Here is a 12180-nt window from a genome sequence, read left to right on the forward strand (position 1 = left end):
CACGGTTTTGTCTCACCAGGGGTGATGGTCGGATTTGCGTTTATTGTCGAAGGAATGAGCGTTACACCGAGGCCTGTACTCTGGAGCGGGATCGATTTGGAGGTGGAGGGTCCGTCATGGTCTGGGGCAGTGTGTCACAGCATCAACGGGCTGAGCTTGTTGTCGTTGCAGGCAATCTCATCGCTGTGTGTTACAGGGAAGACATCCTCTTGCCTCATGTGGTACCCTTCCTGCAGGCTCATCCTGACATGACCCTCCAGCATGACAATGCCACCAGCCATACTTCTCATTCTGTGCGTGATTTCCTGCAAGACAGGAATGTCAGTGTTCTGCCATGGCCAGCGAAGAGCCCGGATCTCAATCCCATTGAGCACGTCTGGGGCCTGTTGGATCGGAGGGTGAGGGCTAGGGCCATTCCCCCCAGAAATGTTCAGGAACTTGCAGGTGTCTTGATGGAAGAGTGGGGTAAGATCTCACAGCAAGAACTGGCAAATCTGGTGCAGTCCATGAGGAGGAGATACACTGCAGTACTTAATGCAGCTAGTGACCACACCAGATACTGGCTGTAGCTTTTGATATTGACCCGCCCCCCTTTGTTCAGGGACACATTATTCCACATCTGTTAGTTACATGTCTGTGGAACTTGTTCAGTTTATGTCTCAGTTGTTGAACCTTGTTATGTTCATACAAATATTTACACATGTTAAGTTTGCTGAAAATAAACGAAGGTAACAGTAAGGACGTTTCTTTTTTTGCTGAGTTTATTACAAACAGTAGCAGCAAAGTATGTGATGAGTCTAAAGAGGTAGTGCAAAAAGTGTCAATGCAGATAGGTATCTATGTAACGTCCTGACCAGAGTTCTTATGTGTTTTGCTTGTTTAGTGTTGGTCAGGACGTGAGCTGGATGGGAATTCTATGTTGTGTGTCTAGTTCGTCTGTTTCTATGTTCAGCCTGATATGGTTCTCAATCAGAGACAGCTGTCAATCGTTGTCCCTGATTGAGAATCATATATAGGTGGCTTGTTTTGTGTTGGGGATTGTGGGTGGTTGTTTCCTGTCTCTGTGTTTGTGTTCTGCACCAGCTAGGACTGTGACGGTATGTTCTTTTGTTATTTTGTATAGTGTTTTTGTTTTGTCCATTAAATTCATTATGTCAAATTACCACGCTGCACATTGGTCCTCTGATCATTCTCGCCTCTCCTCGTCTGAGGAGGAGGACTGCAGTTACAGAACCACCCACCAAACCCGGATCAAGCAGCGTGAGAACGGGCAGCAGCGACAGCAGCAGCGGTACCAGGAGGAATGGTCATGGGAGCAAATATTGAACGGAGAAGGACCCTGGGCTAAGGTTGGAGAATATCGCCGCCCTCGGGAAGAGATGGAGGCAGCTAAAGCCCAGGAGCGGTGGTATGAGGAGGCAGCACGGAAGCGTGGCTGGAAGCCCGTGAAGAAACCCCAAAAATGTATTGGGGGGGGGATAAAGGGTAGTGTGGCGAAGGTAGGTAGGAAACCTGCGCCCACTTCCCATGCTTACCGTGGAGAGCGGGAGTACGGGCAGACACCGTGTTATGCGGAAGAGCGCACGGTGTCTCCTGTACGGGTGCATAGCCCGGTGCGGGTTATTCCACCTCCCCGCACTGGTAGGGCTAGAGTGAGCATTGAGCCAAGTGCCATGAAGCCGGCTCTACATATCTGGCCTCCAGTACGTCTCCTCGGGCCGGTGTACATGGCACCAGCCTTACGCATGGTGTCCCCGGTTCGCCAACACAGCCCAGTGCGAGTTATTCCACCTCCCCGCACTGGACGGGCTACGGGGAGCATGCAACCAGGTAAGGTTGGGCAGGCTCAGTGCTCAAGGGAGCCAGTACGCCTGCACGGTCCGGTATATCCGGCGCTACCTTCCCGCTCCAGCCCAGTACCACCAGTGCCTACACCACGCACCAGGCTTCCAGTGCGTCTCCAGAGCCCTGTTCCTCCTCCACGCACTCTCCCTGTGGTGCGTGTCTCCAGCCCAGTACCTCCAGTTCCGGCACCACGCACCAAGCCTGTGCGTCTCCAGAGCCCTGTACGCACTGTGCCTTCTCCCCGCACTCGCCCTGAGGTGCGTGCCCTCAGCCCGGTACCACCAGTGCCGGTACCACGCACCAGGCCTATAGTGCGCATCGAGAGTCCAGTGTGCCCTGTTCCTGCTCCCCGCACTAGCCTTGAGGTGCGTGTCTCCAGTCCGGTACCATCAGTTCCGGCACCACGCACCAGGCCTACTGTGCGCCTTAGCAGGTCAGAGTCAGCTGTCTGCCCAACGCCGCCTGCACTGCTCGTCTGTCCAGCGCCGTCTGAGCTGCCTGCCTGCCCAGCGCCGTCTGAACTGCCTGCACTGCTCGTCTGCTCTATGCCGCCTGCACTGCTCGTCTGCCCAGCGCCGTCTGAGCTGCCTGCACTGCCTGCCCAGCACCATCTGAGCCATCCGTCTGCCCAGCGCCGTCTGAGCCATCCGTCTGCCCAGCGCCGTCTGAGCCATCTGTCTGCCTAGCGCCATCTGAGCCATCTGTCTGCCCAGCGCCATCTGAGCCGCCCGTCTGCCACGAGCCATTAGAGCCGCCCGTCTGTCCCGAGCCATTAGAGCTCCGCCAGTCAGGAGCTGCCAGAGCCGCCAGACAGTCAGGAGCTGCCAGAGCCGCCAGACAGTCAGGAGCTGCCAGAGCCGCCAGACAGTCAGGAGCTGCCAGAGCCGCCAGACAGTCAGGAGCTGCCAGAGCTGCCCTACAGTCAGGAGCTGCCAGAGCTGCCCTACAGTCATGAGCTGCCCTACAGTCATGAGCTGCTCTACAGTTATGAGCTGCCCTATAGTCATGAGCTGCCCTATAGTCATGAGCTGCCCTACAGTCATGAGCTGCCCTACAGTCATGAGCTGCCCTACAGTCATGAGCTGCCCTACAGTCATGAGCTGCCCTACAGTCATAAGCTGCCCTCCAGTCATGAGCTGCCCTCCAGTCATGAGCTGCCCTACAGTCATGAGCTGCCACCCAGTCATGAGCTGCCCTACAGTCATGAGCTGCCACCCAGTCATGAGCTGCCACCCAGTCCGGAGCTGCCACCCAGTCCGGAGCTGCCACCTAGTCCGGAGCTGCCACCCAGTCCGGAGCTGCCACCCAGTCCGGAGCTGCCACCCAGTCCGGAGCTGCCACTCGTCCTGAGCTGCCTCTCTGTCCGGAGTTGCCCCTCTGTCCTGAGCTGCCCCTCTGTCCTGAGCTACCTCTCTGTCCTGAGCTACCTCTCTGTCCTGAGCTACCTCTCTGTCCTGAGCTACCTCTCTATCCTGAGCTACCTCTCTGTCCTGAGCTACCTCTCTGTCCTGAGCTACCTCCTAAATCATGTGGGGGCCTTGGGGAGGATTCTTAGGCCAAGGTCGTGGGCGAGGGTCGCCACTCAAAGGACGCTAAGGAGGGGGACAAAGACAGTGGTGGAGTGGTGTCCTCGTCCACCGCCGGAGCCGCCACCGCGGACAGATGCCCACCCAGACCCTCCCCTTGAGTTTTAGGGGTGCGTTCGAAGTCCGCACCTCGGGGGGGGGGGGTTACTGTAACGTCCTGACCAGAGTTCTTATGTGTTTTGCTTGTTTAGTGTTGGTCAGGACGTGAGCTGGGTGGGAATTCTATGTTGTGTGTCTAGTTCGTCTGTTTCTATGTTCAGCCTGATATGGTTCTCAATCAGAGACAGCTGTCAATCGTTGTCCCTGATTGAGAATCATATATAGGTGGCTTGTTTTGTGTTGGGGATTGTGGGTGGTTGTTTCCTGTCTCTGTGTTTGTGTTCTGCACTAGCTAGGACTGTGACGGTATGTTCTTTTGTTATTTTGTACTTTGTATTTTGTATTAAAATGTACTGAACACTAAAATACAAAATAAACAAACTAAGAACAATCGAAACAGTTCCGTCTGGTAACAAATACAAAGACAGAAAACAACTACCCACAACCCATAGTGGGAAAACAGGCTACCTGTATGAGTATGATTATCAATCAGAGACAACGATCGACAGCTGCCTCTGATTGAGAACCATACCAGGCCAAACACAGAAATACAACAACATAGAAAAAGAACAGACTGCCCAGGGAGCTCGACCCCAGTGATGTACTAGGCCGTACGCACTACCCACTGTAGCGACTTGCGGTCAGATGCCAAGCAGCTAGTAAAGATGTTCTCAATGGTGCAGCTGTAGAACTTTGAGGATCTGACGGCCCATGCCAACTCTATTTAGCCTCCTAAGGGTGAAGAGGCATTATTGTAAATTCTTCATGACTGTGTTGCTGTGTGCGAACCATGACAATTCCTTAGTGATGTGGACACTAAGGAATTTGAAGCTCTGGAACCTCTGCACTACAGCTCCATCAAAGTGTTATGTAATGACCCAGTACAGGTAAATAAGGTCCCATTTTATCAATATAAACATCCCCTTACGTATGAGACTTTCTCCCTAATATTGCAGAAATATTCTCTATGTTTGTATTCAAGTAATGGATTTGGTTTGTGATGTAAAAAAACTAAAAGATATTAACAAATCCATATCAGTTGTTTTGTCCAGGGTTAATTTAGTGTAAAGATAATGCTGCTTGCAAACGAAAGCACTCTGAGCAATCATTTACCATTACACCATTCCCCCCACTGGAGTAATTGCAGTTTAATTCCACAGTAAATTACCTTCCCTACTAAGTAGAAGAGCGTGGCCTGGCTTGCATAATATCAAGTTAATCTGTCTGGTTGTCACGATCGTTATGAGACGAATGAGTGGACCAAGGCGCAGCGTGGAAAAAATACATCTTTTAATGAAGAAAAAACAAACACTTATTAAATGAACGAAAAACAACCGATCGTGAAGCTAAAACGAACTAAGTGCACACATGCAACATAGAACATAGACAACTACCCACAAAAGCCTACTGCCTATGGCTGCCTTAAATATGGCTCCCAATCAGAGACAAATAATGACAGCTGTCTCTGATTGAGAACTATTCAGGCAACCATAGACATACCTAGACACCTACACCTACACTCAAACACAAACCCATCTACTCTACCTAAACCCCCTATACCATACAACCACCCAAGACAAGACAAGAACACACAAACTTCCCCCCTGTCACACCCTGACCTAACCAAACTATACAGAAAACAAAGATAACAAAGGCCAGGGCGTGACACTGGTAGAGACCTGAGAGCTGTCAGGAAGTGTACATTTAGATGACAGATGACCCTAAATATCCTTGTTGTCTGGTTATGAACAGCCTTTGGCTCCGTATTCTGATTATTCTTAGAAACACAAAAGGACAACTCCTCCGGAACATTAAGTTGTTTACTTGTCAAGGGCAAGTGCTGGAATATTTTTGCAGGCTAGGAGACAACATGCCTTTTAAGCTGCAAATTTGATCTCAGCAAGCGGACAGCTGCTGCTACAGGCTGGGGAAATGCCCAGCCGATGGCCACCTCCTAAAAAACTCCTCAACCAGTCTCTCAATCTGAGCCAGTGGGCAATGGACAGAACACCCACTGAGTGAGCGTGAAATGCACTCAGACACAGGGAGAACATGACTGTCTCAAGGTTAATGATGACATGATGGGCTGTGAGTTATTCCTCTCTACTGGGTAATATAATGGACAGAACCATTATATACAACCAGTGAAGACATCAAAACTATAAAATAACACATATGGAATCACGTAGTAACCAAAATATATTTGATTCAAAGTAGCCACCCTTTGTCTTGAAGATAACTTTGAACATATGTCTTCACTATTATTCTACAATGTAGAAAATAGTCAAAATAAAGAAAAACCCTGGAATGAGTAGATGTCCAAACTTTTGACTGGTACTGTATATATATATATATATATATATATATATATATATATATATATATATATATATATATATATATATATATATATATATATATATATATATATATATAGGGGGCTAGATGGGGGCTCAGCCCCACTACGGACCACCCGTCTTAAGACATACTCATCTACTAGCCCCCCTACGGACCACCCACCTGACTCCGTCATGTGATTATTACTGTTGGGACATTCCAAATACATAACAGGGTTGGAAAACAATCATCTCCCACATACAGCACATACTTATTCCACATTTTGTTGTGTTACAGCCTGAATGCAAAATGGATTAAACATTTTGTTTCTGGGTAAGTCTAAGAGCTTTGCACACCTGGATTGTACATTATTTGCACATTTTTCTTTACAAAACTCTTCAAGCTCTTTCAAGTTGGTTGTTGATTATTGTTAGACCGACATTTTCAAGTCTTGCCATAGATTTTCAAGCCGTTTTAAGTCAAAACTGTAACTATGCCTCGCAGAAACATGTAATGTCCTTCTTGGTAAGCAACTCCAGTCTATATTTGGCCATCTGTTTTAGGTTATTGTTCTGATAAAAGGTGAATTTGACTCCCAGTGTCTGTTAGAAAGCAGACTAAATCAGGTTTTCCTCTAGAATTTTGCATGTGCTTAGCTCTATTCCATTTATTTTTATCCTAAAAAAACTCCTTAGTCCTTGCTGATGACAAGAATATCCATAACATGATGCAGCCACCACCATGCTTGAAAATATTAAGTGAGGTGTTGGATTTGCACAAACATAACACTTTGTGTTCAGGACATGACCTCTATACCAGGTGGTGTCAGAGGAAGGCCCTAGAAATTGTCAAAGACTCCAGTCACCCTAGTCATAGACTGTTCTCTCTGCTACCGCACGGCACGCGGTACCGGAGCACCAAGTCTAGCTCCAAGAGGCTTCTAAACAGCTTCTACCCCTAAGCCATAAGACTCCTGAACATCTAATCAAATGGCTACCCAGACTATTTGCATTGCCCCCTTCCCCCCACCCCTCATTTACACCTCTGATACTCTCTGTTGTTATCATCTATGCATAGTCACTTTAATAACTCTACCTACTGTACATGTACATCTTATCTCAATTACCTCGACTAACTGGTGCCCCCGCACATTGACTCTGTACCGGTACCCCCCTGTATATAGTCTCGCTATTGTTATTTTACTGCTGCTCTTGAATTACTTGTTACTTTTCTTTCTTATTCTTATTCATATATTTTTTTAACTGCATTGTTGGTTAGGGGCTCGTAAGTAAGCATTTCACTGTTGTATTCAGCGCATGTGACTAATAAAATGTCAACACTTATTGACTCAAGACATTTCAGCTTTTCGTTTTTAATTTGTAAACATTTCTAAAAGCATAATTCCACTTTGGCATTATGGGGTTTTGTGACACAAAATCTGTTATTGTACTTATCACAGGAGGTGCTATTGTACATATCACAGGAGTTTGGCCGCTCCTTAATTGGGGAGGAAGTGCTCGTGGAGTAGAATGAGTGGCACAGCGGTCTAAGGCACTGCATCTCAATGCTAGAGGCATCACTACAGACCCTGGTTCAATCCCGGGCTGTATCACAACCTGGCCGTGATCGGGAGTTCCGTAGGGCTGCGCACAATTGGCCCAGCTGTCACGACTTCCGCCGAGGTCGGCTCCTCTCCTTGTTCGCGCGGCGATCGACGTCACTGGCTTTCTAGCCATCGCTGCTCCATTTTTCATATGTCCATTTGTTTTGTCTTGTTCCATACACACCTGGTTTTCATTCCCCAATCTATATGTATTTAGTCAGGCCAAACCCTGTCCGGGTCAGGACAGGGTTTGGCCGGGGTAGGCCGTCATATTAAAATAAGAATTTGTTCTTAACTGACTTGCCTAGTTAAATAAAAATCAAATAAAAATAAAAATAAATTGTGGAATGGTATCAAATACCTCAAGCACATAGTTTGATGCCATTCCATTTGTTCCGTTACAGCCATTATTATGAGCCATCCTCCGCTCAGCAGCCACCATTGGTACATATATTCCACTACAGCTACTGCATTGGGGACTATCCTGTCCTATTACATTTACATTTACATTTAAGTCATTTAGCAGACGCTCTTATCCAGAGCGACTTACAAATTGGTGCATTCACCTTATGACATCCAGTGGAACAGCCACTTTACAATAGTGCATTGTGGGGGGGGGGGGGGGGGGGGCAGAAGGATTGCTTTATCCTATCCTAGGTATTCCTTGAAGAGGTGGGGTTTCACTTGGGTTTAGCCCTTTAAGCATATGTAGGATTATTTCCTGAGTAATTATTTCATTTGTATGGCAGTTAGACACATTGCTGATATATGGTGATTCTGTGTTACAGGAAATAACATTTTTGACCTATTTCTTTACCTGGTAACTAATTATCTGTTTTCTTATTAACCAATGGTTTAATTGTGTATGGTTAAGCTTTATTGATGGAGGAAGATGTCACACCCTGACCTTAGGGAGCCTTTTCATGTCTCTATTTGGTTTGGTCAGGGTGTGATTTGGGGTGGGCATTCTATGTTTTGTTTTCTATATTTCTTTATTTCTATGTTTTGGCTGGGTATGGTTCTCAATCAGGGACAGCTGTCTATCGTTGTGTCTGATTGGGAACCATACTTAGGTAGCCCTTTTTCCCTCCTGTCAGTGTGGGTAGTTAACTTTGTTTGTGGCACTAATGCCCTGTAAGCTTCACGGTTGTTTCTTTCGTTTGTTGTTTTGTTGGCAACATTTTAAATAAAAAGGAAAATGTACGCTCAACACGCTGCACCTTGGTCTTCTTCCAGCATCGGCCGTGACAGAAGAGACAGACAGTTCTTGTGTGGTGGCTGATGGTGTCAATGTGGTTTGACCATTAAACCTGCTAAATCCAGTCCTTGCTCCTACAGAAACTAATACATCCACCTGTACTCAGACCCTCAACTTACACAATTATAATACAGTGCACTGGTGCAATACTGCATAGACAAGGTGCAGAGAGTCTCTCTAGTACATCATTGGGAGCGCAGTGTTGTTGTCCTTATCATCTTTCTGTACAGTACAAATGTCTAGTCTATGCATGATTAAAACGGCATTCTATTGGGCATTGAACACCGGGCAAGTCCATCTTCCCTGATAAAGGATTTTGTTTCACAACACTGACTATGGATTTGACTGTTTGCACTTTGCCTCGGCGATGAGTGGTGATCAATGGAAAACCCCTGGAAGTGAGTGCAGACAGACAGACAGACAGACAGACAGACCTGGATGACTATGGGATGATTCACCTACTGAGGGCCTCATTATGATCAGACACAGACACGAGGCAGGGATGAGAAAAATCAGAGTTCACTCCTCTGATATAATAGAAACACTAGCTGCTCCCTCTGGTATAATAGAAACACTGTTCTCTCTCTGCCTGTACTGTGGCTGGCTGCTGATAAGCCCCATCACAGATCACAGTGTGATGCATACACAGCCATTTCATCATACACACAGGCAGAATGTCAAAAGACTGAGAGTCCTTTAATAAATGTCCCTCCCTGCAGAGGATCAGAAGTGCTAACATTACCTACTGTATGGTGTAAAGTAATGGTCAACAAGAAGACGATTGAAGACGAGGGATTGTGTGAGTGTGCTTGAGTGTGTACAGTAGAAGTACTGAGTAGGAAGTAGGAGAATGCATACCCACTCCTTGAACCAAATGACAGACAATGCTAGAGTAGGCAACCTATTAAAAATGTAACTTGCTCAAAGAGAAATGCTGAATCTGACAGGCCTCTCCTCCTCTGGCACTCCCTCAACACACTCCCACTTGAAAGACAGCATAACAAGCTCACAACAACAACTCTCAACCCTTGAGATTTCTCACACTTAGGCATGAATACGCTTGAATCTAATTGGCATGGAGTAATGTCATTGCTCCACACAGTTTACATCAATTTCAATACAGTTCAATCCAGGTTGTAATTTTTTTCTCATCAATATCCACACAATACCCCATAATGACAAAGCAAACACAGGTTTTTCGATTTTTTTTCAAATGTATTAAAAATAAAACAACTAACTATCTCTTTTACATAAGTATTTACCTTAATTCAGTACTTAGTTGAAGCACCTTTGGCAGCGAATACAGCCTTGAGTCTTCTTGGATATGACGCTACAACTTGGCAAACCTGTATTCGGGGAGTTTTTGAAGATCCTCTCAAGCTCTGTCAGTTTGGATTGGGAGCGTCGCTGCACAGCTATTTTCACATCTCTCCAGAGATGTTAGAGGGGGTTCAAGTCCGGGCTCTGGCTGGGCCACTCAAGAACAATTATAGACCTGTTTCTAAGCCACTCCTGTGTTGTCTTGGCTGTGTGCTTAGGGTCGTTGTCCTGTTGGAAGGTGAACCTTCGCCCCAGTCTGAGGTCCTGAAACCTGTTTTCATCAAGGATCTCTCTGTACTTTGCTCCATTTATCTTTCCCTCAATCCTAACTAGTCTCCCAGTCCATGCTGCTGAAAAACATCCCCACAGCCTGATGCTGCCACCACCATGCTTCACCGTAGGGATGGTGCCAGGTTTCCTGTAGACGTGACACTTGGCATTCAGGCCAAAGAGTTCTATCTTGGTTTCATCAGACCAGAGAATCTTGTTTTTCATGGACTGAGAGTCCTTTAGGTGTCCTTTAGGTTCTTGGTCACCTCCCTGACCAATGCCCTTCTTCCCCAAATTAATAGAACCACTAGCATAAACACATTTTTTTTAAGCAATGAGGCTGAGGCAACAGATTAGATTGTTTATCTTAAAATTTTGAAAACTAGTAGGATATTTCTTTACATTATAAGTGCAACACTGCGCACACGGCAGTAGGCTATAAGCGTGAAGATGGGAAAACACCGTTCTCAAAAGTGACCGCAAATGTGATTATGCATGTAATGCTTTTATTTTTATGATGAAAATGATCTTCCCCAAACGTGAAACTCAAGCGCTGCGTATGTATGCCGGTTAAGCTCTACACCCGTTGTAAAGGGGATTCATGTGATTCATTTTAAGAAGTTATTTGGCCACTTTAGTTGATACAAACCTTATCAAAATATATAGGCCTATGGGCTAGCCTACATGAGGTGTGCGACTATGATTTGAAAAAGTCACCAAAAAAAGGCATGCGCTGTTTCTTGCCTTACTGAACACAAGCTGGGCATGATTCACAAGTGATAATATATCCTTCACAAGTGATAGGCTAATATTGTCACCCATCAGAATATTATTGATTTAATCTTGTCTTCACACATACTAAATAATATATGTGTGAATTTTGTTTGGATTTAGAATGGACCATTATCATGCACCTGTCTTGAAACAGTGGCATGGGAAAAAATTCCATGTCATCTATGTACTTAACTAGCGAATGGAGGAGACTTTTCCCGTGGTTCATTTTCATGCCAGCCAGGAAGGTTATACCCCTGTTTTAAAGAGACGCAATGTGTTTAATATTGGGAAAGTTGAGAAATAAATATAGTAGGTCTAGCCTATAGAAAGCTGATGGGATCCTCCTCTTTTTAATAGAGGCCATCACTCAGGCAATTGCATAGCCTATAGAAATGTCACGCAACATGAGCTCATGGGCTCTCATTAAGTGTTTGATTCGATTTTCGATGACATTCGCATTGATGTCGGAGTGATTAGAGGGACAGTAGAGTGCTGAGTACCAGGCAGTTAGCAAGTTTGGTAGGCTACTAATGACCATCGTCAGCATCAGAGCTTGGAGAACCCTAATTACCATGACTAAACAGTCACGTGAAACTTGACTGCCATCATGACTCGTGACCGCCTGTGTGGCGGGACCAACAATAAATTGAACTTGATTCTCCATAAATATTCAAACTTTCATCAAAGCCTGTGCTGTATGCAGAAGAGAAACAGACACAAATCAAACTCACTGACATCATCTCTCCATCCATACACATCTTTATATGGACCATTTCATGTGCAAAACAAAGCACTATATCAGTGTCTTCTCAGAAATCCTCTGATCAGGGCCTCCCGAGTGGTGCAGTGGTCTAAGGCACTGTATCGCAGTGCTAGCTGTGCATCTAGAGATTCTTTAACCTCTACCAAGCACCTACCCCGGGTCCGGGATCACCCCCCACCCCCCCCACACTGATTAGCATCGCTAGCATAGCGTCACAATTAAATAGTAGCATCTAAATATCATTAAATCACAATTCCAAGACACCTAATGAAAGATACAGATCCTGTGAATAAAGCCACCATTTCAGATTTTTAAAATGTTTTAC

This window comes from Salvelinus fontinalis, chromosome 18, assembly GCF_029448725.1.
Source record: "Salvelinus fontinalis isolate EN_2023a chromosome 18, ASM2944872v1, whole genome shotgun sequence".
NCBI lineage: Eukaryota > Metazoa > Chordata > Actinopteri > Salmoniformes > Salmonidae > Salvelinus > Salvelinus fontinalis.